General features: G+C 49.4%; 31 non-coding genes across 31 annotated transcripts; all 31 read right to left on the bottom strand.

Moving 5' to 3' along the window:
* Positions 1 to 34: 34 nt before the first annotated feature.
* trnak-cuu (transfer RNA lysine (anticodon CUU)) lies at positions 35 to 107 on the bottom strand. The gene has a single exon. It is a non-coding gene; the product is annotated as a tRNA-Lys (tRNA).
* A 1,357-nt stretch (positions 108 to 1,464) lies between these two features.
* Positions 1,465 to 1,538, bottom strand: trnan-guu (transfer RNA asparagine (anticodon GUU)). The gene has a single exon. It is a non-coding gene; the product is annotated as a tRNA-Asn (tRNA).
* A 124-nt stretch (positions 1,539 to 1,662) lies between these two features.
* trnak-cuu (transfer RNA lysine (anticodon CUU)) lies at positions 1,663 to 1,736 on the bottom strand. Its single transcript has one exon. It is a non-coding gene; the product is annotated as a tRNA-Lys (tRNA).
* A 1,358-nt stretch (positions 1,737 to 3,094) lies between these two features.
* On the bottom strand, positions 3,095 to 3,168 carry trnan-guu (transfer RNA asparagine (anticodon GUU)). Its single transcript has one exon. It is a non-coding gene; the product is annotated as a tRNA-Asn (tRNA).
* A 126-nt stretch (positions 3,169 to 3,294) lies between these two features.
* Positions 3,295 to 3,367, bottom strand: trnak-cuu (transfer RNA lysine (anticodon CUU)). Its single transcript has one exon. It is a non-coding gene; the product is annotated as a tRNA-Lys (tRNA).
* Positions 3,368 to 4,725: 1,358 nt separating this feature from the next.
* On the bottom strand, positions 4,726 to 4,799 carry trnan-guu (transfer RNA asparagine (anticodon GUU)). Its single transcript has one exon. It is a non-coding gene; the product is annotated as a tRNA-Asn (tRNA).
* Positions 4,800 to 4,925: 126 nt separating this feature from the next.
* On the bottom strand, positions 4,926 to 4,998 carry trnak-cuu (transfer RNA lysine (anticodon CUU)). Its single transcript has one exon. It is a non-coding gene; the product is annotated as a tRNA-Lys (tRNA).
* Positions 4,999 to 6,917: 1,919 nt separating this feature from the next.
* On the bottom strand, positions 6,918 to 6,991 carry trnan-guu (transfer RNA asparagine (anticodon GUU)). Its single transcript has one exon. It is a non-coding gene; the product is annotated as a tRNA-Asn (tRNA).
* Positions 6,992 to 7,117: 126 nt separating this feature from the next.
* Positions 7,118 to 7,190, bottom strand: trnak-cuu (transfer RNA lysine (anticodon CUU)). Its single transcript has one exon. It is a non-coding gene; the product is annotated as a tRNA-Lys (tRNA).
* A 1,356-nt stretch (positions 7,191 to 8,546) lies between these two features.
* trnan-guu (transfer RNA asparagine (anticodon GUU)) lies at positions 8,547 to 8,620 on the bottom strand. The gene has a single exon. It is a non-coding gene; the product is annotated as a tRNA-Asn (tRNA).
* A 126-nt stretch (positions 8,621 to 8,746) lies between these two features.
* Positions 8,747 to 8,819, bottom strand: trnak-cuu (transfer RNA lysine (anticodon CUU)). Its single transcript has one exon. It is a non-coding gene; the product is annotated as a tRNA-Lys (tRNA).
* A 1,357-nt stretch (positions 8,820 to 10,176) lies between these two features.
* trnan-guu (transfer RNA asparagine (anticodon GUU)) lies at positions 10,177 to 10,250 on the bottom strand. Its single transcript has one exon. It is a non-coding gene; the product is annotated as a tRNA-Asn (tRNA).
* Positions 10,251 to 10,375: 125 nt separating this feature from the next.
* trnak-cuu (transfer RNA lysine (anticodon CUU)) lies at positions 10,376 to 10,448 on the bottom strand. Its single transcript has one exon. It is a non-coding gene; the product is annotated as a tRNA-Lys (tRNA).
* A 1,356-nt stretch (positions 10,449 to 11,804) lies between these two features.
* Positions 11,805 to 11,878, bottom strand: trnan-guu (transfer RNA asparagine (anticodon GUU)). The gene has a single exon. It is a non-coding gene; the product is annotated as a tRNA-Asn (tRNA).
* A 130-nt stretch (positions 11,879 to 12,008) lies between these two features.
* trnak-cuu (transfer RNA lysine (anticodon CUU)) lies at positions 12,009 to 12,081 on the bottom strand. The gene has a single exon. It is a non-coding gene; the product is annotated as a tRNA-Lys (tRNA).
* Positions 12,082 to 13,438: 1,357 nt separating this feature from the next.
* On the bottom strand, positions 13,439 to 13,512 carry trnan-guu (transfer RNA asparagine (anticodon GUU)). Its single transcript has one exon. It is a non-coding gene; the product is annotated as a tRNA-Asn (tRNA).
* Positions 13,513 to 13,637: 125 nt separating this feature from the next.
* Positions 13,638 to 13,710, bottom strand: trnak-cuu (transfer RNA lysine (anticodon CUU)). Its single transcript has one exon. It is a non-coding gene; the product is annotated as a tRNA-Lys (tRNA).
* A 1,357-nt stretch (positions 13,711 to 15,067) lies between these two features.
* Positions 15,068 to 15,141, bottom strand: trnan-guu (transfer RNA asparagine (anticodon GUU)). Its single transcript has one exon. It is a non-coding gene; the product is annotated as a tRNA-Asn (tRNA).
* Positions 15,142 to 15,267: 126 nt separating this feature from the next.
* On the bottom strand, positions 15,268 to 15,340 carry trnak-cuu (transfer RNA lysine (anticodon CUU)). Its single transcript has one exon. It is a non-coding gene; the product is annotated as a tRNA-Lys (tRNA).
* Positions 15,341 to 15,858: 518 nt separating this feature from the next.
* Positions 15,859 to 15,931, bottom strand: trnak-cuu (transfer RNA lysine (anticodon CUU)). Its single transcript has one exon. It is a non-coding gene; the product is annotated as a tRNA-Lys (tRNA).
* Positions 15,932 to 16,725: 794 nt separating this feature from the next.
* trnan-guu (transfer RNA asparagine (anticodon GUU)) lies at positions 16,726 to 16,799 on the bottom strand. The gene has a single exon. It is a non-coding gene; the product is annotated as a tRNA-Asn (tRNA).
* Positions 16,800 to 16,924: 125 nt separating this feature from the next.
* trnak-cuu (transfer RNA lysine (anticodon CUU)) lies at positions 16,925 to 16,997 on the bottom strand. The gene has a single exon. It is a non-coding gene; the product is annotated as a tRNA-Lys (tRNA).
* A 1,357-nt stretch (positions 16,998 to 18,354) lies between these two features.
* trnan-guu (transfer RNA asparagine (anticodon GUU)) lies at positions 18,355 to 18,428 on the bottom strand. Its single transcript has one exon. It is a non-coding gene; the product is annotated as a tRNA-Asn (tRNA).
* Positions 18,429 to 18,554: 126 nt separating this feature from the next.
* Positions 18,555 to 18,627, bottom strand: trnak-cuu (transfer RNA lysine (anticodon CUU)). The gene has a single exon. It is a non-coding gene; the product is annotated as a tRNA-Lys (tRNA).
* A 518-nt stretch (positions 18,628 to 19,145) lies between these two features.
* Positions 19,146 to 19,218, bottom strand: trnak-cuu (transfer RNA lysine (anticodon CUU)). Its single transcript has one exon. It is a non-coding gene; the product is annotated as a tRNA-Lys (tRNA).
* Positions 19,219 to 20,012: 794 nt separating this feature from the next.
* On the bottom strand, positions 20,013 to 20,086 carry trnan-guu (transfer RNA asparagine (anticodon GUU)). Its single transcript has one exon. It is a non-coding gene; the product is annotated as a tRNA-Asn (tRNA).
* Positions 20,087 to 20,211: 125 nt separating this feature from the next.
* trnak-cuu (transfer RNA lysine (anticodon CUU)) lies at positions 20,212 to 20,284 on the bottom strand. The gene has a single exon. It is a non-coding gene; the product is annotated as a tRNA-Lys (tRNA).
* Positions 20,285 to 21,641: 1,357 nt separating this feature from the next.
* On the bottom strand, positions 21,642 to 21,715 carry trnan-guu (transfer RNA asparagine (anticodon GUU)). Its single transcript has one exon. It is a non-coding gene; the product is annotated as a tRNA-Asn (tRNA).
* Positions 21,716 to 21,841: 126 nt separating this feature from the next.
* Positions 21,842 to 21,914, bottom strand: trnak-cuu (transfer RNA lysine (anticodon CUU)). The gene has a single exon. It is a non-coding gene; the product is annotated as a tRNA-Lys (tRNA).
* A 1,357-nt stretch (positions 21,915 to 23,271) lies between these two features.
* On the bottom strand, positions 23,272 to 23,345 carry trnan-guu (transfer RNA asparagine (anticodon GUU)). Its single transcript has one exon. It is a non-coding gene; the product is annotated as a tRNA-Asn (tRNA).
* A 124-nt stretch (positions 23,346 to 23,469) lies between these two features.
* Positions 23,470 to 23,543, bottom strand: trnak-cuu (transfer RNA lysine (anticodon CUU)). The gene has a single exon. It is a non-coding gene; the product is annotated as a tRNA-Lys (tRNA).
* Between the last annotated feature and the right edge of the window lie 756 nt (positions 23,544 to 24,299).

The following is a 24,299-nucleotide window of genomic DNA, read 5'->3' as shown; positions in this document are numbered from 1 at the left end:
AGACCCCGTTGGGAAGAGAGAGGGCTAATAGATGCGCCCAACGTGGGGCTCGAACCCAAAACCCTGAGATTAAGAGTCTCATGCTCTACCGACTGAGCTAGCCGGGCAACTAAGGTGACCTGCTTCGGGCTGGTCGCGGCCATTATATGTGCCTAAATTGCGCCCGTGAAAGGGAGCCTCACATTTCGCACAGGCTTGGCATAGCCTCTTGCGGGTAAAGTCAGGGTTAAGCCTAGAGGTAGGCTTAGAGTGTACTTTGTTTGTTTGAGCCATATCTGTTGTTGGGGGATACAATTTGACCCAGTAGAGCAGGCCAATAATATGCACAACCCGAAGCTAAAGTTCCGTTTCGGTCTGTCGAGTGAGAGAGCGGTTACCGAAGGCAACCTTCTCCAAATATCCAAAGGCAAAACTGAGTCATACAACAAAGAGTTGGAGGGACACAACCTCCAAACGGAAGCAAAAACGCTAGCACATATAAACCTATGCCGAATCGATTGACCTGATGCCTGAGAGCCTGATAGGTTACAAGTTACCGGTGCCCTCTTTATGAGAACGAAATCCACGTTCGATCAATGTCGGAAGTTATTACGGATGCTCGATGGTGTTTTAAAAGGAGTTTTGAGCAGGACCTCTCTGGAACACAGGCCTCCACCACCCGGAACAAAACATGAGCATTCCATCCACGCGCCACAGCAAACATAAGCTGCTGTAAACTTTCACAACACCCGCTGTCTTCTTTGAACACAAAGCAACTGACCAAGCTGTAAACGCTAAAAGGGCCAAGAAACGTCGTTTCCTGCGTCCGAAATGACACGGATGTGTTAGTGGACACACGTGTGCTAAATTCTGCAGCTGTGTTGGTGGTTGCATGGCAGGACGTCAACGAAAAACACCATTCGTCCCCCCGTTTCGGTCTGTCGAGTGAGAGAGCGGTTACCGAAGGCAAACTTCTCCAAATATCCAAAGATAAAAGTGAGTCATACAACAAAGAGTTGGAGGGACACAACCTCCAACCGGAATCAAAAACGCTAGTACATATAGGCCTATGCCGAATCGATTGACCTCATGCCTGAGAGCCTGAGAGGTTACAAGTTACCGGTGCCCTCCTTATGAGAACAAAATCCACGTTCGATCAATGTCGGAAGTTATTACGGATGCTCGATGGTGTTTTAAAAGGAGTTTTGAGCAGGACCTCTCTGGAACACAGGCCTCCACAACCAGGAACAAAACATGAGTATTCCATCCACGCGCCACAGCAAACATAAGCTGATGTAAACTTTCACAACACCCGCTGTCTTCTCTGAACACAAAGCAACTGACCAAGCTGTAAACGCTAAAAGGGGCCAAGAAACGTCGTGTCATGCGTCCGAAATGACACGGATGTGTTAGTGGACACACGTGTGCTAAATTTTGCAGATGTGTTGGTGGTTGCATGGCCGGACGTCAACGAAAAACACCATTCGTCCCTGGGTGGGCTCGAACCACCAACCTTTCGGTTAACAGCCGAACGCGCTGTCCGATTGCGCCACAGAGACCTACGGCCAGCCAGTCCATGGGTCAGCTTATAAAAAAAAGCAGACCTGGACTTTTCCGGCAATGGTGGACTCGCTTTCCACGCTGGAAACCGAGACCCCTCTGGGAAGAGAGAGGGCTAATAGATGCTCCCAACGTGGGGCTCGAACCCACGACCCTGAGATTAAGAGTCTCATGCTCTACCGACTGAGCTAGCAGGCCAACTGCGTTGACCTGCTTCGGGCTGGTCGCGTCCATTATCTGTGCCTAAATTGCGCCAGTGAAAGGGAGCCTCACATTTGGCACAGGCTTGGCATAGCCTCTTGTGGGTAAAGTCAGGGTTAAGCCTAGAGGTAGGCTTAGAGTGTACTTTGTTTGTTTGAGCCATATCTGTTGTTGGGGGATACAATTTGACCCAGTAGAGCAGGCCAATAATATGCACAACCCGGAGCTAAAGTTCCGTTTCGGTCTGTCGAGTGAGAGAGCGGTTACCGAAGGCAACCTTCTCCAAATATCCAAAGGCAAAAGTGAGTCATACAACAAAGAGTTGGAGGGACACAACCTCCAAACGGAAGCAAAAACGCTAGCACATATAATCCTATGCCGAATCGATTGACCTGATGCCTGAGAGCCTGATAGGTTACAAGTTACCGGTGCCCTCCTTATGAGAACAAAATCCACGTTCGATCAATGTCGGAAGTTATTACGGATGCTCGATGGTGTTTTAAAAGGAGTTTTGAGCAGGACCTCTCTGGAACACAGGCCTCCACCACCCGGAACAAAACATGAGCATTCCATCCACGCGCCACAGCAAACATAAGCTGATGTAAACTTTCACAACACCCGCTGTCTTCTTTGAACACAAAGCAACTGACCAAGCTGTAAATGCTAAAAGGGCCAAGAAACGTTGTTTCATGCGTCCGAAATGACACGGATGTGTTAGTGGACACACGTGTGCTAAATTCTGCAGCTGTGTTGGTGGTTGCATGGCAGGACGTCAACGAAAAACACCATTCGTCCCCCCGTTTCGGTCTGTCGAGTGAGAGAGCGGTTACCGAAGGCAAACTTCTCCAAATATCCAAAGATAAAAGTGAGTTATACAACAAAGAGTTGGAGGGACACAACCTCCAACCGGAATCAAAAACGCTAGTACATATAGGCCTATGCCGAATCGATTGACCTCATGCCTGAGAGCCTGATAGGTTACAAGTTACCGGTGCCCTCCTTATGAGAACAAAATCCACGTTCGATCAATGTCGGAAGTTATTACGGATGCTCGATGGTGTTTTAAAAGGAGTTTTGAGCAGGACCTCTCTGGAACACAGGCCTCCACCACCAGGAACAAAACATGAGTATTCCATCCACGCGCCACAGCAAACATAAGCTGATGTAAACTTTCACAACACCCGCTGTCTTCTCTGAACACAAAGCAACTGACCAAGCTGTAAACGCTAAAAGGGGCCAAGAAACGTCGTGTCATGCGTCCGAAATGACACGGATGTGTTAGTGGACACACGTGTGCTAAATTCTGCAGCTGTGTTGGTGGTTGCATGGCCGGACGTCAACGAAAAACACCATTCGTCCCTGGGTGGGCTCGAACCACCAACCTTTCGGTTAACAGCCGAACGCGCTGTCCGATTGCACCACAGAGACCTACGGCCAGCCAGTCCATGGGTCAGCTTATAAAAAAAAGCAGACCTGGACTTTTCCGGCAATGGTGGACTCGCTTTCCACGCTGGAAAACGAGACCCCGTTGGGAAGAGAGAGGGCTAATAGATGCGCCCAACGTGGGGCTCGAACCCACGACCCTGAGATTAAGAGTCTCATGCTCTACCGACTGAGCTAGCCGGGCAACTAAGGTGACCTGCTTCGGGCTGGTCGCGGCCATTATCTGTGCCAAAATTGCGCCCGTGAAAGGGAGCCTCACATTTCGCACAGGCTTGGCATAGCCTCTTGCGGGTAAAGTCAGGGTTAAGCCTAGAGGTAGGCTTAGAGTGTACTTTGTTTGTTTGAGCCATATCTGTTGTTGGGGGATACAATTTGACCCAGTAGAGCAGGCCAATAATATGCACAACCCGGAGCTAAAGTTCCGTTTCGGTCTGTCGAGTGAGAGAGCGGTTACCGAAGGCAACCTTCTCCAAATATCCAAAGGCAAAAGTGAGTCATACAACAAAGAGTTGGAGGGACACAACCTCCAAACGGAAGCAAAAACGCTAGCACATATAATCCTATGCCGAATCGATTGACCTGATGCCTGAGAGCCTGATAGGTTACAAGTTACCGGTGCCCTCTTTATGAGAACGAAATCCACGTTCGATCAATGTCGGAAGTTATGACGGATGCTCGATGGTGTTTTAAAAGGAGTTTTGAGCAGGACCTCTCTGGAACACAGGCCTCCACCACCCGGAACAAAACATGAGCATTCCATCCACGCGCCACAGCAAACATAAGCTGATGTAAACTTTCACAACACCCGCTGTCTTCTTTGAACACAAAGCAACTGACCAAGCTGTAAACGCTAAAAGGGCCAAGAAACGTTGTTTCATGCATCCGAAATGACACGGATGTGTTAGTGGACACACGTGTGCTAAATTCTGCAGCTGTGTTGGTGGTTGCATGGCAGGACGTCAACGAAAAACACCATTCCTCCCCCCTGTTTCGGTCTGTCGAGTGAGAGAGCGGTTACCGAAGGCAAACTTCTCCAAATATCCAAAGATAAAAGTGAGTCATACAACAAAGAGTTGGAGGGACACAACCTCCAACCGGAATCAAAAACGCTAGTACATATAGGCCTATGCCGAATCGATTGACCTCATGCCTGAGAGCCTGATAGGTTACAAGTTACCGGTGCCCTCCTTATGAGAACAAAATCCACGTTCGATCAATGTCGGAAGTTATTACGGATGCTCGATGGTGTTTTAAAAGGAGTTTTGAGCAGGACGACTCTGGAACACAGGCCTCCACCACCAGGAACAAAACATGAGTATTCCATCCACGCGCCACAGCAAACATAAGCTGATGTAAACTTTCACAACACCCGCTGTCTTCTCTGGACACAAAGCAACTGACCAAGCTGTAAACGCTAAAAGGGGCAAAGAAACATCGTGTCATGCGTCCGAAATGACACGGATGTGTTAGTGGACACACGTGTGCTAAATTCTGCAGCTGTGTTGGTGGTTGCATGGCCGGACGTCAACGAAAAACACCCTTCGTCCCTGGGTGGGCTCGAACCACCAACCTTTCGGTTAACAGCCGAACGCGCTGTCCGATTGCGCCACAGAGACCTACGGCCAGCCAGTCCATGGGTCAGTTTATAAAAAAAAGCAGACCTGGACTTTTCCGGCAATGGTGGACTCGCTTTCCACGCTGGAAACCGAGACCCCGTTGGGAAGAGAGAGGGCTAATAGATGCACCCAACGTGGGGCTCGAACCCACGACCCTGAGATTAAGAGTCTCATGCTCTACCGACTGAGCTAGCCGGGCAACTAAGGTGACCTGCTGCGGGCTGGTGGCGGCCATTATCTGTGCCTAAATTGCGCCGGTGAAAGGGAGCCTCACATTTCGCACAGGCTTGGCATAGCCTCTTGCGGGTAAAGTCAGGGTTAAGCCTAGAGGTAGGCTTAGAGTGTACTTTGTTTGTTTGAGCCATATCTGTTGTTGGGGGATACAATTTGACCCAGTAGAGCAGGCCAATAATATGCACAACCCGGAGCTAAAGTTCCGTTTCGGTCTGTCGAGTGAGAGAGCGGTTACCGAAGGCAACCTTCTCCAAATATCCAAAGGCAAAAGTGAGTCATACAACAAAGAGTTGGAGGGACACAACCTCCAAACGGAAGCAAAAACGCTAGCACATATAATCCTATGCCGAATCGATTGACCAGATGCCTGAGAGCCTGATAGGTTACAAGTTACCGGTGCCCTCTTTATGAGAACGAATCCACGTTCGATCAATGTCGGAAGTTAAGACGGATGCTCGATGGTGTTTTAAAAGGAGTTTTGAGCAGGACCTCTCTGGAACACAGGCCTCCACCAACCGGAACAAAACATGAGCATTCCATCCACGCGCCACAGCAAACATAAGCTGATGTAAACTTTCACAACACCCGCTGTCTTCTTTGAACACAAAGCAACTGACCAAGCTGTAAATGCTAAAAGGGCCAAGAAACGTCGTTTCATGCGTCCGAAATGACACGGATGTGTTAGTGGACACACGTGTGCTAAATTCTGCAGCTGTGTTGGTGGTTGCATGGCAGGACGTCAACGAAAAACACCATTCGTCCCCCCGTTTCGGTCTGTCGAGTGAGAGAGCGGTTACCGAAGGCAAACTTCTCCAAATATCCAAAGATAAAAGTGAGTCATACAACAAAGAGTTGGAGAGACACAACCTCCAACCGGAATCAAAAACGCTAGTACATATAGGCCTATGCCGAATCGATTGACCTCATGCCTGAGAGCCTGATAGGTTACAAGTTACCGGTGCCCTCCTTATGAGAACAAAATCCACGTTCGATCAATGTCGGAAGTTATTACGGATGCTCGATGGTGTTTTAAAAGGAGTTTTGAGCAGGACCTCTCTGGAACACAGGCCTCCACCACCCGGAACAAAACATGAGCATTCCATCCACGCGCCACAGCAAACATAAGCTGATGTAAACTTTCACAACACCCGCTGTCTTCTTTGAACACAAAGCAACTGACCAAGCTGTAAATGCTAAAAGGGCCAAGAAACGTTGTTTCATGCGTCCGAAATGACACGGATGTGTTAGTGGACACACGTGTGCTAAATTCTGCAGCTGTGTTGGTGGTTGCATGGCAGGACGTCAACGAAAAACACCATTCGTCCCCCCGTTTCGGTCTGTCGAGTGAGAGAGCGGTTACCGAAGGCAAACTTCTCCAAATATCCAAAGATAAAAGTGAGTTATACAACAAAGAGTTGGAGGGACACAACCTCCAACCGGAATCAAAAACGCTAGTACATATAGGCCTATGCCGAATCGATTGACCTCATGCCTGAGAGCCTGATAGGTTACAAGTTACCGGTGCCCTCCTTATGAGAACAAAATCCACGTTCGATCAATGTCGGAAGTTATTACGGATGCTCGATGGTGTTTTAAAAGGAGTTTTGAGCAGGACCTCTCTGGAACACAGGCCTCCACCACCAGGAACAAAACATGAGTATTCCATCCACGCGCCACAGCAAACATAAGCTGATGTAAACTTTCACAACACCCGCTGTCTTCTCTGAACACAAAGCAACTGACCAAGCTGTAAACGCTAAAAGGGGCCAAGAAACGTCGTGTCATGCGTCCGAAATGACACGGATGTGTTAGTGGACACACGTGTGCTAAATTCTGCAGCTGTGTTGGTGGTTGCATGGCCGGACGTCAACGAAAAACACCATTCGTCCCTGGGTGGGCTCGAACCACCAACCTTCCGGTTAACAGCCGAACGCGCTGTCCGATTGCACCACAGAGACCTACGGCCAGCCAGTCCATGGGTCAGCTTATAAAAAAAAGCAGACCTGGACTTTTCCGGCAATGGTGGACTCGCTTTCCACGCTGGAAAACGAGACCCCGTTGGGAAGAGAGAGGGCTAATAGATGCGCCCAACGTGGGGCTCGAACCCACGACCCTGAGATTAAGAGTCTTATGCTCTACCGACTGAGCTAGCCGGACAACTAAGGTGACCTGCTTCGGGCTGCTCGCGGCCATTATCTGTGCCAAAATTGCGCCCGTGAAAGGGAGCCTCACATTTCGCACAGGCTTGGCATAGCCTCTTGCGGGTAAAGTCAGGGTTAAGCCTAGAGGTAGGCTTAGAGTGTACTTTGTTTGTTTGAGCCATATCTGTTGTTGGGGGATACAATTTGACCCAGTAGAGCAGGCCAATAATATGCACAACCCGGAGCTAAAGTTCCGTTTCGGTCTGTCGAGTGAGAGAGCGGTTACCGAAGTCAACCTTCTCCAAATATCCAAAGGCAAAAGTGAGTCATACAACAAAGAGTTGGAGGGACACAACCTCCAAACGGAAGCAAAAACGCTAGCACATATAATCCTATGCCGAATCGATTGACCTGATGCCTGAGAGCCTGATAGGTTACAAGTTACCGGTGCCCTCTTTATGAGAACGAAATCCACGTTCGATCAATGTCGGAAGTTATGACGGATGCTCGATGGTGTTTTAAAAGGAGTTTTGAGCAGGACCTCTCTGGAACACAGGCCTCCACCACCCGGAACAAAACATGAGCATTCCATCCACGCGCCACAGCAAACATAAGCTGATGTAAACTTTCACAACACCCGCTGTCTTCTTTGAACACAAAGCAACTGACCAAGCTGTAAACGCTAAAAGGGCCAAGAAACGTCGTTTCATGCGTCCGAAATGACACGTATGTGTTAGTGGACACACGTGTGCTAAATTCTGCAGCTGTGTTGGTGGTTGCATGGAAGGACGTCAACGAAAAACACCATTCGTCCCCCCGTTTCGGTCTGTCGAGTGAGAGAGCGGTTACCGAAGGCAAACTTCTCCAAATATCCAAAGATAAAAGTGAGTCATACAACAAAGAGTTGGAGGGACACAACCTCCAACCGGAATCAAAAACGCTAGTACATATAGGCCTATGCCAAATCGATTGACCTCATGCCTGAGAGCCTGATAGGTTACAAGTTACCAGTGCCCTCCTTATGAGAACGAAATCCACGTTCGATCAATGTCGGAAGTTATGACGGATGCTCGATGGTGTTTTAAAAGGAGTTTTGAGCAGGACCTCTCTGGAACACAGGCCTCCACCACCCGGAACAAAACATGAGCATTCCATCCACGCGCCACAGCAAACATAAGCTGATGTAAACTTTCACAACACCCGCTGTCTTCTTCGAACACAAAGCAACTGACCAAGCTGTAAACGCTAAAAGGGCCAAGAAACGTCGTGTCATGCGTCCGAAATGACACGGATGTGTTAGTGGACACACGTGTGCTAAATTCTGCAGCTGTGTTGGTGGTTGCATGGCCGGACGTCAACGAAAAACACCATTCGTCCCTGGGTGGGCTCGAACCACCAACTTTTCGGTTAACAGCCGAACGCGCTGTCCGATTGCGCCACAGAGACCTACGGCCAGCCAGTCCATGGGTCAGCTTATAAAAAAAAGCAGACCTGGACTTTTCCGGCAATGGTGGACTCGCTTTCCACGCTGGAAACCGAGACCCCGTTGGGAAGAGAGAGGGCTAATAGATGCGCCCAACGTGGGGCTCGAACCCACGACCCTGAGATTAAGAGTCTCATACTCTACCGACTGAGCTAGCCGGGCAACTAAGGTGACCTGCTTCGGGCTGGTCGCGGCCATTATCTGTTTCTAAATTGCGCCCGTGAAAGGGAGCCTCACATTTCGCACAGGCTTGGCATAGCCTCTTGCGGGTAAAGTCAGGGTTAAGCCTAGAGGTAGGCTTAGAGTGTACTTTGTTTGTTTGAGCCATATCTGTTGTTGTGGGATACAATTTGACCCAGTAGAGCAGGCCAATAATATGCACAACCCGGAGCTAAAGTTCCGTTTCGGTCTGTCGAGTGAGAGAGCGGTTACCGAAGGCAACCTTCTCCAAATATCCAAAGGCAAAAGTGAGTCATACAACAAAGAGTTGGAGGGACACAACCTCCAAACGGAAGCAAAAACGCTAGCACATATAATCCTATGCCGAATCGATTGACCTGATGCCTGAGAGCCTGATAGGTTACAAGTTACCGGTGCCCTCTTTATGAGAACGAAATCCACGTTCGATCAATGTCGGAAGTTATGACGGATGCTCGATGGTGTTTTAAAAGGAGTTTTGAGCAGGACCTCTCTGGAACACAGGCCTCCACCACCCGGAACAAAACATGAGCATTCCATCCACGCGCCACAGCAAACATAAGCTGATGTAAACTTTCACAACACCCGCTGTCTTCTTTGAACACAAAGCAACTGACCAAGCTGTAAACGCTAAAAGGGCCAAGAAAAGTCGTTTCATGCGTCCGAAATGACACGTATGTGTTAGTGGACACACGTGTGCTAAATTCTGCAGCTGTGTTGGTGGTTGCATGGCAGGATGTCAACGAAAAACACCATTCGTCCCCCCGTTTCGGTCTGTCGAGTGAGAGAGCGGTTACCGAAGGCAAACTTCTCCAAATATCCAAAGATAAAAGTGAGTCATACAACAAAGAGTTGGAGGGACACAACCTCCAACCGGAATCAAAAACGCTAGTACATATAGGCCTATGCCGAATCGATTGACCTCATGCCTGAGAGCCTGATAGGTTACAAGTTACCGGTGCCCTCCTTATGAGAACAAAATCCACGTTCGATCAATGTCGGAAGTTATTACGGATGCTCGATGGTGTTTTAAAAGGAGTTTTGAGCAGGACCTCTCTGGAACACAGGCCTCCACCACCAGGAACAAAACATGAGTATTCCATCCACGCGCCACAGCAAACATAAGCTGATGTAAACTTTCACAACACCCGCTGTCTTCTCTGAACACAAAGCAACTGACCAAGCTGTAAACGCTAAAAGGGGCCAAGAAACGTCGTGTCATGCGTCCGAAATGACACGGATGTGTTAGTGGACACACGTGTGCTAAATTCTGCAGCTGTGTTGGTGGTTGCATGGCCGGACGTCAACGAAAAACACCATTCGTCCCTGGGTGGGCTCGAACCACCAACCTTTCAGTTAACAGCCGAACGCGCTGTCCGATTGCGCCACAGAGACCTACGGCCAGCCAGTCCATGGGTCAGCTTATAAAAAAAGCAGACCTGGACTTTTCCGGCAATGGTGAACTCGCTTTCCACGCTGGAAACCGAGACCCCGTTGGGAAGAGAGAGGGCTAATAGATGCGCCCAACGTGGGGCTCGAACGCACGACCCGGAGATTAAGAGTCTCATGCTCTACCGACTGAGCTAGCCGGGCAACTAAGGTGACCTGCTTCGGGCTGGTCGCGGCCATTATCTGTGCCTAAATTGCGCCCGAATGGTGGAGCCTCACATTTCGCACAGGCTTGGCATAGCCTCTTGCGGGTAAAGTCAGGGTTAAGCCTAGAGGTAGGCTTAGAGTGTACTTTGTTTGTTTGAGCCATATCTGTTGTTGGGGGATACAATTTGACCCAGTAGAGCAGGCCAATAATATGCACAACCCGGAGCTAAAGTTCCGTTTCGGTCTGTCGAGTGAGAGAGCAGTTACCGAAGGCAACCTTCTCCAAATATCCAAAGGCAAAAGTGAGTCATACAACAAAGAGTTGGAGGGACACAACCTCCAAACGGAAGCAAAAACGCTAGCACATATAATCCTATGCCGAATCGATTGACCTGATGCCTGAGAGCCTGATAGGTTACAAGTTACCGGTGCCCTCTTTATGAGAACGAAATCCACGTTCGATCAATGTCGGAAGTTATTACGGATGCTCGATGGTGTTTTAAAAGGAGTTTTGAGCAGGACCTCTCTGGAACACAGGCCTCCACCACCCGGAACAAAACATGAGCATTCCATCCACGCGCCACAGCAAACATAAGCTGATGTAACTTTCACAACACCCGCTGTCTTCTTTGAACACAAAGCAACTGACCAAGCTGTAAACGCTAAAAGGGCCAAGAAACGTCGTTTCATGCGTCCGAAATGACACGGATGTGTTAGTGGACACACGTGTGCTAAATTCTGCAGCTGTGTTGGTGGTTGCATGGCAGGACGTCAACGAAAAACACCATTCGTCCCCCCGTTTCGGTCTGTCGAGTGAGAGAGCGGTTACCGAAGGCAAACTTCTCCAAATATCCAAAGATAAAAGTGAGTCATACAACAAAGAGTTGGAGGGACACAACCTCCAACCGGAATCAAAAACGCTAGTACATATAGGCCTATGCCGAATCGATTGACCTCATGCCTGAGAGCCTGATAGGTTACAAGTTACCGGTGCCCTCCTTATGAGAACAAAATCCACGTTCGATCAATGTCGGAAGTTATTACGGATGCTCGATGGTGTTTTAAAAGGAGTTTTGAGCAGGACCTCTCTGGAACACAGGCCTCCACCACCAGGAACAAAACATGAGTATTCCATCCACGCGCCACAGCAAACATAAGCTGATGTAAACTTTCACAACACCCGCTGTCTTCTCTGAACACAAAGCAACTGACCAAGCTGTAAACGCTAAAAGGGGCCAAGAAACGTCGTGTCATGCGACCGAAATGACACGGATGTGTTAGTGGACACACGTGTGCTAAATTCTGCAGCTGTGTTGGTGGTTGCATGGCCGGACGTCAACGAAAAACACCATTCGTCCCTGGGTGGGCTCGAACCACCAACCTTTCGGTTAACAGCCGAACGCGCTGTCCGATTGCGCCACAGAGACCTACGGCCGGCCAGCCAGTCCATGGGTCAGCTTATAAAAAAAAGCAGACCTGGACTTTTCCGGCAATGGTGGACTCGCTTTCCACGCTGGAAACCGAGACCCCGTTGGGAAGAGAGAGGGCTAATAGATGCGCCCAACGTGGGGCTCGAACCCACGACCCTGAGATTAAGAGTCTCATGCTCTACCGACTGAGCTAGCCGGAAAACTAAGGTGACCTGCTTCGGGCTGGTCGCGGCCATTATATGTGCCTAAATTGCGCCCGTGAAAGGGAGCCTCACATTTCGCACAGGCTTGGCATAGCCTCTTGCGGGTAAAGTCAGGGTTAAGCCTAGAGGTAGGCTTAGAGTGTACTTTGTTTGTTTGAGCCATATCTGTTGTTGGGGGATACAATTTGACCCAGTAGAGCAGGCCAATAATATGCACAACCCGAAGCTAAAGTTCCGTTTCGGTCTGTCGAGTGAGAGAGCGGTTACCGAAGGCAACCTTCTCCAAATATCCAAAGGCAAAACTGAGTCATACAACAAAGAGTTGGAGGGACACAACCTCCAAACGGAAGCAAAAACGCTAGCACATATAATCCTATGCCGAATCGATTGACCTGATGCCTGAGAGCCTGATAGGTTACAAGTTACCGGTGCCCTCTTTATGAGAACGAAATCCACGTTCGATCAATGTCGGAAGTTATGACGGATGCTCGATGGTGTTTTAAAAGGAGTTTTGAGCAGGACCTCTCTGGAACACAGGCCTCCACCACCCGGAACAAAACATGAGCATTCCATCCACGCGCCACAGCAAACATAAGCTGATGTAAACTTTCACAACACCCGCTGTCTTCTTTGAACACAAAGCAACTGACCAAGCTGTAAACGCTAAAAGGGCCAAGAAAAGTCGTTTCATGCGTCCGAAATGACACGTATGTGTTAGTGGACACACGTGTGCTAAATTCTGCAGCTGTGTTGGTGGTTGCATGGCAGGATGTCAACGAAAAAGACCATTCGTCCCCCCGTTTCGGTCTGTCGAGTGAGAGAGCGGTTACCGAAGGCAAACTTCTCCAAATATCCAAAGATAAAAGTGAGTCATACAACAAAGAGTTGGAGGGACACAACCTCCAACCGGAATCAAAAACGCTAGTACATATAGGCCTATGCCGAATCGATTGACCTCATGCCTGAGAGCCTGATAGGTTACAAGTTACCGGTGCCCTCCTTATGAGAACAAAATCCACGTTCGATCAATGTCGGAAGTTATTACGGATGCTCGATGGTGTTTTAAAAGGAGTTTTGAGCAGGACCTCTCTGGAACACAGGCCTCCACCACCAGGAACAAAACATGAGTATTCCATCCACGCGCCACAGCAAACATAAGCTGATGTAAACTTTCACAACACCCGCTGTCTTCTCTGAACACAAAGCAACTGACCAAGCTGTAAACGCTAAAAGGGGCCAAGAAACGTCGTGTCATGCGTCCGAAATGACACGGATGTGTTAGTGGACACACGTGTGCTAAATTCTGCAGCTGTGTTGGTGGTTGCATGGCCGGACGTCAACGAAAAACACCATTCGTCCCTGGGTGGGCTCGAACCACCAACCTTTCAGTTAACAGCCGAACGCGCTGTCCGATTGCGCCACAGAGACCTACGGCCAGCCAGTCCATGGGTCAGCTTATAAAAAAAGCAGACCTGGACTTTTCCGGCAATGGTGAACTCGCTTTCCACGCTGGAAACCGAGACCCCGTTGGGAAGAGAGAGGGCTAATAGATGCGCCCAACGTGGGGCTCGAACGCACGACCCGGAGATTAAGAGTCTCATGCTCTACCGACTGAGCTAGCCGGGCAACTAAGGTGACCTGCTTCGGGCTGGTCGCGGCCATTATCTGTGCCTAAATTGCGCCCGAATGGTGGAGCCTCACATTTCGCACAGGCTTGGCATAGCCTCTTGCGGGTAAAGTCAGGGTTAAGCCTAGAGGTAGGCTTAGAGTGTACTTTGTTTGTTTGAGCCATATCTGTTGTTGGGGGATACAATTTGACCCAGTAGAGCAGGCCAATAATATGCACAACCCGGAGCTAAAGTTCCGTTTCGGTCTGTCGAGTGAGAGAGCAGTTACCGAAGGCAACCTTCTCCAAATATCCAAAGGCAAAAGTGAGTCATACAACAAAGAGTTGGAGGGACACAACCTCCAAACGGAAGCAAAAACGCTAGCACATATAATCCTATGCCGAATCGATTGACCTGATGCCTGAGAGCCTGATAGGTTACAAGTTACCGGTGCCCTCTTTATGAGAACGAAATCCACGTTCGATCAATGTCGGAAGTTATTACGGATGCTCGATGGTGTTTTAAAAGGAGTTTTGAGCAGGACCTCTCTGGAACACAGGCCTCCACCACCCGGAACAAAACATGAGCATTCCATCCACGCGCCACAGCAAACATAAGCTGATGTAAACTTTCACAACACCCGCTGTCTTCTTTGAACACAAAGCAACTGACCAAGCTGTAAACGCTAAAAGGGCCAAGAAACGTCGTTTCATGCGTCCGAAATGACACGGATGTGTTAGTGGACACACGTGTGCTAAATTCTGCAGCTGTGTTGGTGGTTGCATGGCAGGACGTCAACGAAAAACACCATTCGTCCCCCCGTTTCGGTCTGTCGAGTGAGAGAGCGGTTACCGAAGGCAAACTTCTCCAAATATCCAAAGATAAAAGTGAGTCATACAACAAAGAGTTGGAGGGACACAACCTCCAACCGGAATCAAAAACGCTAGTACATATAGGCCTATGCCGAATCGATTGACCTCATGCCTGAGAGCCTGATAGGTTACAAGTTACCGGTGCCCTCCTTATGAGAACAAAATCCACGTTCGATCAATGTCGGAAGTTATTACGGATGCTCGATGGTGTTTTAAAAGGAGTTTTGAGCAGGACCTCTCTGGAACACAGGCCTCCACCACCAGGAACAAAACATGAGTATTCCATCCACGCGCCACAGCAAACATAAGCTGATGTAAACTTTCACAACACCCGCTGTCTTCTCTGAACACAAAGCAACTGACCAAGCTGTAAACGCTAAAAGGGGCCAAGAAACGTCGTGTCATGCGTCCGAAATGACACGGATGTGTTAGTGGACATACGTGTGCTAAATTCTGCAGCTGTGTTGGTGGTTGCATGGCCGGACGTCAACGAAAAACACCATTCGTCCCTGGGTGGGCTCGAACCACCAACCTTTCGGTTAACAGCCGAACGCGCTGTCCGATTGCGCCACAGAGACCTACGGCCAGCCAGTCCATGGGTCAGCTTATAAAAAAAAGCAGACCTGGACTTTTCCGGCAATGGTGGACTCGCTTTCCACGCTGGAAACCGAGACCCCGTTGGGAAGAGAGAGGGCTAATAGATGCGCCCAACGTGGGGCTCGAACCCAAAACCCTGAGATTAAGAGTCTCATGCTCTACCGACTGAGCTAGCCGGGCAACTAAGGTGACCTGCTTCGGGCTGGTCGCGGCCATTATATGTGCCTAAATTGCGCCCGTGAAAGGGAGCCTCACATTTCGCACAGGCTTGGCATAGCCTCTTGCGGGTAAAGTCAGGGTTAAGCCTAGAGGTAGGCTTAGAGTGTACTTTGTTTGTTTGAGCCATATCTGTTGTTGGGGGATACAATTTGACCCAGTAGAGCAGGCCAATAATATGCACAACCCGAAGCTAAAGTTCCGTTTCGGTCTGTCGAGTGAGAGAGCGGTTACCGAAGGCAACCTTCTCCAAATATCCAAAGGCAAAACTGAGTCATACAACAAAGAGTTGGAGGGACACAACCTCCAAACGGAAGCAAAAACGCTAGCACATATAAACCTATGCCGAATCGATTGACCTGATGCCTGAGAGCCTGATAGGTTACAAGTTACCGGTGCCCTCTTTATGAGAACGAAATGGTGGACTCGCTTTCCACGCTGGAAACCGAGACCCCGTTGGGAAGAGAGAGGGCTAATAGATGCGCCCAACGTGGGGCTCGAACCCAAAACCCTGAGATTAAGAGTCTCATGCTCTACCGACTGAGCTAGCCGGAAAACTAAGGTGACCTGCTTCGGGCTGGTCGCGGCCATTATATGTGCCTAAATTGCGCCCGTGAAAGGGAGCCTCACATTTCGCACAGGCTTGGCATAGCCTCTTGCGGGTAAAGTCAGGGTTAAGCCTAGAGGTAGGCTTAGAGTGTACTTTGTTTGTTTGAGCCATATCTGTTGTTGGGGGATACAATTTGACCCAGTAGAGCAGGCCAATAATATGCACAACCCGAAGCTAAAGTTCCGTTTCGGTCTGTCGAGTGAGAGAGCGGTTACCGAAGGCAACCTTCTCCAAATATCCAAAGGCAAAACTGAGTCATACAACAAAGAGTTGGAGGGACACAACCTCCAAACGGAAGCAAAAACGCTAGCACATATAATCCTATGCCGAATCGATTGACCTGATGCCTGAGAGCCTGATAGGTTACAAGTTACCGGTGCCCTCTTTATGAGAACGAAATCCACGTTCGATCAATGTCGGAAGTTATTACGGATGCTCGATGGTGTTTTAAAAGGAGTTTTGAGCAGGACCTCTCTGGAACACAGGCCTCCACCACCAGGAACAAAACATGAGTATTCCATCCACGCGCCACAGCAAACATAAGCTGATGTAAACTTTCACAACACCCGCTGTCTTCTCTGAACACAAAGCAACTGACCAAGCTGTAAACGCTAAAAGGGGCCAAGAAACGTCGTGTCATGCGTCCGAAATGACACGGATGTGTTAGTGGACACACGTGTGCTAAATTCTGCAGCTGTGTTGGTGGTTGCATGGCCGGACGTCAACGAAAAACACCATTCGTCCCTGGGTGGGCTCGAACCACCAACCTTTCAGTTAACAGCCGAACGCGCTGTCCGATTGCGCCACAGAGACCTACGGTAAGCCAGTCCATGGGTCAGCTTATAAAAAAAGCAGACCTGGACTTTTCCGGCAATGGTGAACTCGCTTTCCACGCTGGAAACCGAGACCCCGTTGGGAAGAGAGAGGGCTAATAGATGCGCCCAACGTGGGGCTCGAACGCACGACCCGGAGATTAAGAGTCTCATGCTCTACCGACTGAGCTAGCCGGGCAACTAAGGTGACCTGCTTCGGGCTGGTCGCGGCCATTATCTGTGCCTAAATTGCGCCCGAATGGTGGAGCCTCACATTTCGCACAGGCTTGGCATAGCCTCTTGCGGGTAAAGTCAGGGTTAAGCCTAGAGGTAGGCTTAGAGTGTACTTTGTTTGTTTGAGCCATATCTGTTGTTGGGGGATACAATTTGACCCAGTAGAGCAGGCCAATAATATGCACAACCCGGAGCTAAAGTTCCGTTTCGGTCTGTCGAGTGAGAGAGCAGTTACCGAAGGCAACCTTCTCCAAATATCCAAAGGCAAAAGTGAGTCATACAACAAAGAGTTGGAGGGACACAACCTCCAAACGGAAGCAAAAACGCTAGCACATATAATCCTATGCCGAATCGATTGACCTGATGCCTGAGAGCCTGATAGGTTACAAGTTACCGGTGCCCTCTTTATGAGAACGAAATCCACGTTCGATCAATGTCGGAAGTTATTACGGATGCTCGATGGTGTTTTAAAAGGAGTTTTGAGCAGGACCTCTCTGGAACACAGGCCTCCACCACCCGGAACAAAACATGAGCATTCCATCCACGCGCCACAGCAAACATAAGCTGATGTAAACTTTCACAACACCCGCTGTCTTCTTTGAACACAAAGCAACTGACCAAGCTGTAAACGCTAAAAGGGCCAAGAAACGTCGTTTCATGCGTCCGAAATGACACGGATGTGTTAGTGGACACACGTGTGCTAAATTCTGCAGCTGTGTTGGTGGTTGCATGGCAGGACGTCAACGAAAAACACCATTCGTCCCCCCGTTTCGGTCTGTCGAGTGAGAGAGCGGTTACCGAAGGCAAACTTCTCCAAATATCCAAAGATAAAAGTGAGTCATACAACAAAGAGTTGGAGGGACACAACCTCCAACCGGAATCAAAAACGCTAGTACATATAGGCCTATGCCGAATCGATTGACCTCATGCCTGAGAGCCTGATAGGTTACAAGTTACCGGTGCCCTCCTTATGAGAACAAAATCCACGTTCGATCAATGTCGGAAGTTATTACGGATGCTCGATGGTGTTTTAAAAGGAGTTTTGAGCAGGACCTCTCTGGAACACAGGCCTCCACCACCAGGAACAAAACATGAGTATTCCATCCACGCGCCACAGCAAACATAAGCTGATGTAAACTTTCACAACACCCGCTGTCTTCTCTGAACACAAAGCAACTGACCAAGCTGTAAACGCTAAAAGGGGCCAAGAAACGTCGTGTCATGCGTCCGAAATGACACGGATGTGTTAGTGGACATACGTGTGCTAAATTCTGCAGCTGTGTTGGTGGTTGCATGGCCGGACGTCAACGAAAAACACCATTCGTCCCTGGGTGGGCTCGAACCACCAACCTTTCGGTTAACAGCCGAACGCGCTGTCCGATTGCGCCACAGAGACCTACGGCCAGCCAGTCCATGGGTCAGCTTATAAAAAAAAGCAGACCTGGACTTTTCCGGCAATGGTGGACTCGCTTTCCACGCTGGAAACCGAGACCCCGTTGGGAAGAGAGAGGGCTAATAGATGCGCCCAACGTGGGGCTCGAACCCAAAACCCTGAGATTAAGAGTCTCATGCTCTACCGACTGAGCTAGCCGGGCAACTAAGGTGACCTGCTTCGGGCTGGTCGCGGCCATTATATGTGCCTAAATTGCGCCCGTGAAAGGGAGCCTCACATTTCGCACAGGCTTGGCATAGCCTCTTGCGGGTAAAGTCAGGGTTAAGCCTAGAGGTAGGCTTAGAGTGTACTTTGTTTGTTTGAGCCATATCTGTTGTTGGGGGATACAATTTGACCCAGTAGAGCAGGCCAATAATATGCACAACCCGAAGCTAAAGTTCCGTTTCGGTCTGTCGAGTGAGAGAGCGGTTACCGAAGGCAACCTTCTCCAAATATCCAAAGGCAAAACTGAGTCATACAACAAAGAGTTGGAGGGACACAACCTCCAAACGGAAGCAAAAACGCTAGCACATATAAACCTATGCCGAATCGATTGACCTGATGCCTGAGAGCCTGATAGGTTACAAGTTACCGGTGCCCTCTTTATGAGAACGAAATGGTGGACTCGCTTTCCACGCTGGAAACCGAGACCCCGTTGGGAAGAGAGAGGGCTAATAGATGCGCCCAACGTGGGGCTCGAACCCAAAACCCTGAGATTAAGAGTCTCATGCTCTACCGACTGAGCTAGCCGGAAAACTAAGGTGACCTGCTTCGGGCTGGTCGCGGCCATTATATGTGCCTAAATTGCGCCCGTGAAAGGGAGCCTCACATTTCGCACAGGCTTGGCATAGCCTCTTGCGGGTAAAGTCAGGGTTAAGCCTAGAGGTAGGCTTAGAGTGTACTTTGTTTGTTTGAGCCATATCTGTTGTTGGGGGATACAATTTGACCCAGTAGAGCAGGCCAATAATATGCACAACCCGAAGCTAAAGTTCCGTTTCGGTCTGTCGAGTGAGAGAGCGGTTACCGAAGGCAACCTTCTCCAAATATCCAAAGGCAAAACTGAGTCATACAACAAAGAGTTGGAGGGACACAACCTCCAAACGGAAGCAAAAACGCTAGCACATATAATCCTATGCCGAATCGATTGACCTGATGCCTGAGAGCCTGATAGGTTACAAGTTACCGGTGCCCTCTTTATGAGAACGAAATCCACGTTCGATCAATGTCGGAAGTTATTACGGATGCTCGATGGTGTTTTAAAAGGAGTTTTGAGCAGGACCTCTCTGGAACACAGGCCTCCACCACCAGGAACAAAACATGAGTATTCCATCCACGCGCCACAGCAAACATAAGCTGATGTAAACTTTCACAACACCCGCTGTCTTCTCTGAACACAAAGCAACTGACCAAGCTGTAAACGCTAAAAGGGGCCAAGAAACGTCGTGTCATGCGTCCGAAATGACACGGATGTGTTAGTGGACACACGTGTGCTAAATTCTGCAGCTGTGTTGGTGGTTGCATGGCCGGACGTCAACGAAAAACACCATTCGTCCCTGGGTGGGCTCGAACCACCAACCTTTCAGTTAACAGCCGAACGCGCTGTCCGATTGCGCCACAGAGACCTACGGCCAGCCAGTCCATGGGTCAGCTTATAAAAAAAGCAGACCTGGACTTTTCCGGCAATGGTGAACTCGCTTTCCACGCTGGAAACCGAGACCCCGTTGGGAAGAGAGAGGGCTAATAGATGCGCCCAACGTGGGGCTCGAACGCACGACCCGGAGATTAAGAGTCTCATGCTCTACCGACTGAGCTAGCCGGGCAACTAAGGTGACCTGCTTCGGGCTGGTCGCGGCCATTATCTGTGCCTAAATTGCGCCCGAATGGTGGAGCCTCACATTTCGCACAGGCTTGGCATAGCCTCTTGCGGGTAAAGTCAGGGTTAAGCCTAGAGGTAGGCTTAGAGTGTACTTTGTTTGTTTGAGCCATATCTGTTGTTGGGGGATACAATTTGACCCAGTAGAGCAGGCCAATAATATGCACAACCCGGAGCTAAAGTTCCGTTTCGGTCTGTCGAGTGAGAGAGCAGTTACCGAAGGCAACCTTCTCCAAATATCCAAAGGCAAAAGTGAGTCATACAACAAAGAGTTGGAGGGACACAACCTCCAAACGGAAGCAAAAACGCTAGCACATATAATCCTATGCCGAATCGATTGACCTGATGCCTGAGAGCCTGATAGGTTACAAGTTACCGGTGCCCTCTTTATGAGAACGAAATCCACGTTCGATCAATGTCGGAAGTTATTACGGATGCTCGATGGTGTTTTAAAAGGAGTTTTGAGCAGGACCTCTCTGGAACACAGGCCTCCACCACCCGGAACAAAACATGAGCATTCCATCCACGCGCCACAGCAAACATAAGCTGATGTAAACTTTCACAACACCCGCTGTCTTCTTTGAACACAAAGCAACTGACCAAGCTGTAAACGCTAAAAGGGCCAAGAAACGTCGTTTCATGCGTCCGAAATGACACGGATGTGTTAGTGGACACACGTGTGCTAAATTCTGCAGCTGTGTTGGTGGTTGCATGGCAGGACGTCAACGAAAAACACCATTCGTCCCCCCGTTTCGGTCTGTCGAGTGAGAGAGCGGTTACCGAAGGCAAACTTCTCCAAATATCCAAAGATAAAAGTGAGTCATACAACAAAGAGTTGGAGGGACACAACCTCCAACCGGAATCAAAAACGCTAGTACATATAGGCCTATGCCGAATCGATTGACCTCATGCCTGAGAGCCTGATAGGTTACAAGTTACCGGTGCCCTCCTTATGAGAACAAAATCCACGTTCGATCAATGTCGGAAGTTATTACGGATGCTCGATGGTGTTTTAAAAGGAGTTTTGAGCAGGACCTCTCTGGAACACAGGCCTCCACCACCAGGAACAAAACATGAGTATTCCATCCACGCGCCACAGCAAACATAAGCTGATGTAAACTTTCACAACACCCGCTGTCTTCTCTGAACACAAAGCAACTGACCAAGCTGTAAACGCTAAAAGGGGCCAAGAAACGTCGTGTCATGCGTCCGAAATGACACGGATGTGTTAGTGGACATACGTGTGCTAAATTCTGCAGCTGTGTTGGTGGTTGCATGGCCGGACGTCAACGAAAAACACCATTCGTCCCTGGGTGGGCTCGAACCACCAACCTTTCGGTTAACAGCCGAACGCGCTGTCCGATTGCGCCACAGAGACCTACGGCCAGCCAGTCCATGGGTCAGCTTATAAAAAAAAGCAGACCTGGACTTTTCCGGCAATGGTGGACTCGCTTTCCACGCTGGAAACCGAGACCCCGTTGGGAAGAGAGAGGGCTAATAGATGCGCCCAACGTGGGGCTCGAACCCAAAACCCTGAGATTAAGAGTCTCATGCTCTACCGACTGAGCTAGCCGGGCAACTAAGGTGACCTGCTTCGGGCTGGTCGCGGCCATTATATGTGCCTAAATTGCGCCCGTGAAAGGGAGCCTCACATTTCGCACAGGCTTGGCATAGCCTCTTGCGGGTAAAGTCAGGGTTAAGCCTAGAGGTAGGCTTAGAGTGTACTTTGTTTGTTTGAGCCATATCTGTTGTTGGGGGATACAATTTGACCCAGTAGAGCAGGCCAATAATATGCACAACCCGAAGCTAAAGTTCCGTTTCGGTCTGTCGAGTGAGAGAGCGGTTACCGAAGGCAACCTTCTCCAAATATCCAAAGGCAAAACTGAGTCATACAACAAAGAGTTGGAGGGACACAACCTCCAAACGGAAGCAAAAACGCTAGCACATATAAACCTATGCCGAATCGATTGACCTGATGCCTGAGAGCCTGATAGGTTACAAGTTACCGGTGCCCTCTTTATGAGAACGAAATCCACGTTCGATCAATGTCGGAAGTTATTACGGATGCTCGATGGTGTTTTAAAAGGAGTTTTGAGCAGGACCTCTCTGGAACACAGGCCTCCACCACCCGGAACAAAACATGAGCATTCCATCCACGCGCCACAGCAAACATAAGCTGCTGTAAACTTTCACAACACCCGCTGTCTTCTTTGAACACAAAGCAACTGACCAAGCTGTAAACGCTAAAAGGGCCAAGAAACGTCGTTTCCTGCGTCCGAAATGACACGGATGTGTTAGTGGACACACGTGTGCTAAATTCTGCAGCTGTGTTGGTGGTTGCATGGCAGGACGTCAACGAAAAACACCATTCGTCCCCCCGTTTCGGTCTGTCGAGTGAGAGAGCGGTTACCGAAGGCAAACTTCTCCAAATATCCAAAGATAAAAGTGAGTCATACAACAAAGAGTTGGAGGGACACAACCTCCAACCGGAATCAAAAACGCTAGTACATATAGGCCTATGCCGAATCGATTGACCTCATGCCTGAGAGCCTGAGAGGTTACAAGTTACCGGTGCCCTCCTTATGAGAACAAAATCCACGTTCGATCAATGTCGGAAGTTATTACGGATGCTCGATGGTGTTTTAAAAGGAGTTTTGAGCAGGACCTCTCTGGAACACAGGCCTCCACAACCAGGAACAAAACATGAGTATTCCATCCACGCGCCACAGCAAACATAAGCTGATGTAAACTTTCACAACACCCGCTGTTTTCTCTGAACACAAAGCAACTGACCAAGCTGTAAACGCTAAAAGGGGCCAAGAAACGTCGTGTCATGCGTCCGAAATGACACGGATGTGTTAGTGGACACACGTGTGCTAAATTTTGCAGATGTGTTGGTGGTTGCATGGCCGGACGTCAACGAAAAACACCATTCGTCCCTGGGTGGGCTCGAACCACCAACCTTTCGGTTAACAGCCGAACGCGCTGTCCGATTGCGCCACAGAGACCTACGGCCAGCCAGTCCATGGGTCAGCTTATAAAAAAAAGCAGACCTGGACTTTTCCGGCAATGGTGGACTCGCTTTCCACGCTGGAAACCGAGACCCCTCTGGGAAGAGAGAGGGCTAATAGATGCTCCCAACGTGGGGCTCGAACCCACGACCCTGAGATTAAGAGTCTCATGCTCTACCGACTGAGCTAGCAGGCCAACTGCGTTGACCTGCTTCGGGCTGGTAGCGTCCATTATCTGTGCCTAAATTGCGCCAGTGAAAGGGAGCCTCACATTTGGCACAGGCTTGGCATAGCCTCTTGTGGGTAAAGTCAGGGTTAAGCCTAGAGGTAGGCTTAGAGTGTACTTTGTTTGTTTGAGCCATATCTGTTGTTGGGGGATACAATTTGACCCAGTAGAGCAGGCCAATAATATGCACAACCCGGAGCTAAAGTTCCGTTTCGGTCTGTCGAGTGAGAGAGCGGTTACCGAAGGCAACCTTCTCCAAATATCCAAAGGCAAAAGTGAGTCATACAACAAAGAGTTGGAGGGACACAACCTCCAAACGGAAGCAAAAACGCTAGCACATATAATCCTATGCCGAATCGATTGACCTGATGCCTGAGAGCCTGATAGGTTACAAGTTACCGGTGCCCTCCTTATGAGAACAAAATCCACGTTCGATCAATGTCGGAAGTTATTACGGATGCTCGATGGTGTTTTAAAAGGAGTTTTGAGCAGGACCTCTCTGGAACACAGGCCTCCACCACCCGGAACAAAACATGAGCATTCCAACCACGCGCCACAGCAAACATAAGCTGATGTAAACTTTCACAACACCCGCTGTCTTCTTTGAACACAAAGCAACTGACCAAGCTGTAAATGCTAAAAGGGCCAAGAAACGTTGTTTCATGCGTCCGAAATGACACGGATGTGTTAGTGGACACACGTGTGCTAAATTCTGCAGCTGTGTT

The sequence above is a fragment of the Siphateles boraxobius genome, unplaced genomic scaffold (assembly GCF_051911475.1).
Source record: "Siphateles boraxobius isolate OS27281-9 unplaced genomic scaffold, OSU_SipBor_1 61, whole genome shotgun sequence".
Classification (NCBI taxonomy): Eukaryota; Metazoa; Chordata; class Actinopteri; order Cypriniformes; family Leuciscidae; genus Siphateles; species Siphateles boraxobius.
Note: the sequence above shows the minus strand (reverse complement) of the source record. Positions and strands in the feature narration are given on the sequence as shown.